We start from the raw sequence: 4,430 nt of genomic DNA, 5'->3' as shown, positions 1-4,430 counted from the left end.
TCCATTCTTTAATATTTTAATCATTTCAAGGCTTATTCTTTTAAAGTGATTTGTAAACAGCTCTGAAATGACATGCTGCAAAGATTTGCAAGAAAATGACTTGGGCCAATGCCCTAACCTAGCAGTTAGCTCTTCCCTAGACCCTTGTGCATTTAAGCACAGCACAAGAGGATCTAATGCTGTGCAACTTTTAAATTACTATTTCTTTTGTTTTCCCTCTCTTCTTATGAGAAGGGAGAGGAAAAGTATTCTTCGAAACGAGAACAAGCCACTACAGAGAGACAGGAACAGAGCAGAAGGCCCTTGCAATCCTTACATAAGGAAACTGTTTGTGTACAATGCTTGTTACCATGTCTGCTGAAGGACGTATGCTTATTTATGTTTTGTTATTGCTCTGCACATATGCTAATAAAAACCACCAAAACTCAGCTTGCAGGTTGCTGAACATTCGCAGCCATATGGAAGCCATAACCAGTGATACTATTTTTTTCTAGATATAATGCTACGTATTTTGAAAACCAATAAGGAACACATAAATAAAATTAATGATATGACTACATTAAACTATAAGACTTAAAATATGATGCCATCAAATATGCGGTTGTTAAGTAGTTATTCGGTGTGCTACCAGACAGAGGAACATTTTGCAACAGGAACAGAAGGGATCATGGCTTTGGGGATTCCTTTACAATTTTGAAATTCTATCAGTAGTATACAAGCATTAGTGGAGATTTTAAAGAAACTACAGAGAATCACAACGGAAATAATGTGATAACAGCTGTGTAGCTTGAAACAAGTATGCTTTGGAACTTTCAGAGCAAATGTAATATTTCTTTTTGTGTAGCTGTCTAACTGAAAAGTTAAAATGCAAGGAAATGTCAGCCTTTTCAATTTTTAAGAAACTTTCAGATAAAAGCTGATATGTTGAATATTTTCTAAGAGGAACCTCAGCATCACACTCAAAATCCTTTCCCTACCCACCTATCATCACCTCCATTAAGTGTATAACATTGGGCTCATACAACACATTTTTGATGAAGCCCTGCAACAGCTAGAAATTGCAGGCATGTGAGAGACTAGAACTGAATTAAAACAGTCAGCATCTCATTGTTCCCAAAATACTACGGTTTTGGGGGGATCTGGAACAGGCTACCCAGAGCAGTGGGCATGGCCCCAAACTGCCAGTGTGCAAGAAGTGTTTGGACACCACTCTCTGACACAGGGTTTGAATTTTGGGTAGTTGTGTATGAATCCAGGAGCTGGACTCAATGATCATTGTAGATCCCTTCCAACTTGGGATATTCTATGATTTTGTGATACATACTTGGCAAAACAATCAAGAAGTTTTGGAACAACATTATTGCCAATAGTCAAGCAGGTTTTATTACCACTAAACATTTCTAATATAAATGCAGACTAGCTGGGAAAATAATTGTGATATTCACATGTCCGGGTAGGAACAAACCATCTGTAGGGACTGAGCAGTTGGCTAAGGAGTTAAGTTCACTGTTTCTCTACAATTCAATGAGAGCTCATTAACACTTCCTCTGATACAGCTCACACACTCCTTTCCTCACCTACCACTCACTGTTCTTGTCTCACACTACAGCTATTTAATTGGTTGATGCAATTGGATTAAAGATTTTGCTCATATTGACTACTGAAACATCCAACTGTTTGAGGCTATGCTTAAGGCTAGAGATTCAAGACCAGATGAGGCCTGACAGGTCCTTAAGTCTTTTTTTTTTTTTTTAATTGAAGGCCTGTTATATAAAACAACCACAATCTAGCTCAGCTAATGGCTGTTAATGGACTTTCTGACTTTAGCCAGAATAACATCTTAGCTACATGAGTACTATAGTTCAATTATAAAAGACATAATTGCTTGCGGAAGGCAAGCTTGCTTTCAGCCTGCTGCACTGACACTTAGAAGCCCTGCTCCTTGTGAGACTGAATCACCACTCCCTTCCCTGGGCTCCACAGCAGTTATTGCGTACATCCATTGTACTCCTCCTCATTCACCTTGTTTCCAAGGTGAAAAGATTGTTGCCTCCTGGAAGCCTCTCCAAACAGAACAAACAAAAGTGGCATTGAGGGTGGTCCTTCCCATCTCTGGTGCATCCTCGTGGAGGCCTGGAGCCACAGGTGGCGTTAGAGCTGCAGGCACACAACGGATCAGAAGCAGTTGAGGTGCCGCCTGATTTGCTCTCCGCTGTATCTCTAAATAACGTCTTATAATGTGTTATACATTCATTGAACAGTCCACAAGGGACACCAAGATACTTGTTTTATGTAGCCATCGCTATGATTTATATAGCTAGGTGTGGTCCAGAGCTCCTGGCTGGACATGCTTTCAGAATAAATCTTGAGACAACAACAAGAACAAAGACAATTCAGGTGCTTTGATTTTGGCATGAGGTAAACTTACTGAGATAATTTCAAGTATGATAAAAGAGATTTGGCTTCAAGTTTACTGCAAATAAGTTTGGTTTTTTTAAAGGATTGTTTTTACTACCCCCTTTTTATTATTTTTTCCTCATCTAACTACTCAAATTAAAATAGGAAGGAAAGGATAGTGTTTTAGCACTGAAGACCATTTCCCTGTGACCTAAGCTCTGATGCTTAAATCTGTAAATGACCTTGACAGGATGTGAGAGGAGATAGCAGATTTGACACAATGAAACAGCAGGAGACAGCACATACATTCAAGAGGCTGGAAAAACAGGCTTACCATTCAGCATCTGTATTTGGAAGTAATAATAGTAATAATAAATTATAACAAACAAATGTCTAACATTAGCAGCTTAGGCATAAATGTTATGTCACTGCAGCATCATAAAGGCTTATGGTCAGCAGTATTCATGCAAAGGGAATTCGCATTAATGAAAAAAAACACATCCCTCCTCCATTTTGCATCCTCTTGCTCACCCACTGGGGAAAAAATGAATAGGGCTGAGGGACACAGTATTTTCTCCATACTTCAAAGCTAGTACAAGGAATAAATTGCCTGATCTGCTGCTGTTTCTGGAACTGTTCACAACCCATAGCTCCATTCTGCCCTCCAGTCAGCCAAACCTTTGAACAAACATGTTTAATTCATCCAGGCTTGGAGGCATTAGGTATGGAGATCTGAAACGTGAATCATCTGACAAGCCAGGGGCACTGACAGTGGCAGCAGAAAACAGAAGGAGAAAGATGGCTGAGAAGGAACTGGATGTTAAGTTCAAGCTGCTGGCAATCAGCCAAGAGACACAAAAAAACCTCGTATTCTAAGGCTGGATTTGGTACTACCTTCACACTCCAGGAAGCTGAGAGGCCTTGGCAATTGGTGACATGGGGGGGGGGCAGATTCAAAGCCAACTAGGATGCGTTAGCAGAACGGCACCCAGTGCCGCAGCAGTATTAATGATGCAATGGCAGAAAGTACAGTTCTGGGAATGGTACAGGAAGAGAGGGGAAACACCAAGAGCCTATATATAAATGTTTTGGGGCTGCAGTCACTTAAGAGGGGTATTGCAAAGCAGAATTTGAGAAAAACAGGGCATCTATCAGCTTGCAGCAAGTTTCAAGCCCTTCCTGAGTGACCTCCATCCTTTCTTACTTTCTCTGTTCACTTGTGCATGAAGAGCAGTTTTCTTCTGCCAGATCGTTAATTATAATGACAGATTCAACCAGTGTTCACTGCAGTACCCTTGTGTATGTCACCAAAGAGTGACACTGCTTTCCATTTACCCAGGCCTTTTGCTTACAGCTCATCAGTCAATTTCTACTCCACGAACCAATTTCTCATCCATACCCTGTGCCAGTCCTCTTTGAGGACTGGGAGTCCTTGTGTGGAACCACTCCCAGGAATCTCAGGAATGCTGTTCTATCTGGTGCGTTTTCTTACACAGCAAGTATGATCAGGTATTAGGAAGAATTTCTTCTCTGGAAGAGCAGTGAGGCAGTGGCACAGGCTGCCCAGGAAGGCGGTGGAGTCTCCATTCCCGGCGGTGTTCAGGAACATGTGGATGTAGCACTGAGGAACATGGGTAGTGGGCATAGTGGGGGTGGGTTGGGGTTGAACCAGATGGTTTTATTGGTCTTTTCCAACCTGAATGATTCCGTGATTCCATGGAATGGCTATTAATTTGAGTTAGTACTGCTTAGCCTCTTTTCACCTCAAGGCCCTGGGCAGCCTGAGCTGGTGGTTGGTGCGTGGCTCTGCCCACAGCAGGGAGTTGCAACTGTGGGAGCTTTAAGGTCCTTTCCAACCCAAGCTCTTCCGTGATTCACCACGCTTGGCTCACTTTAAGTCCCCTTAGAGCATTCTGCACCTCGCAAGGAGCAGCCCGACCACTTGCACACCCAGTCACGCTGTCAGAACCAAGGCTCCCCTCAGCACACAGCCGTGCCCGCAGCCCACGCCCAGCCTTACCTGTCCCCCAGCC

Source organism: Meleagris gallopavo, chromosome 3 (assembly GCF_000146605.3).
Source record: "Meleagris gallopavo isolate NT-WF06-2002-E0010 breed Aviagen turkey brand Nicholas breeding stock chromosome 3, Turkey_5.1, whole genome shotgun sequence".
Lineage (NCBI taxonomy): Eukaryota > Metazoa > Chordata > Aves > Galliformes > Phasianidae > Meleagris > Meleagris gallopavo.
Note: the sequence above shows the minus strand (reverse complement) of the source record.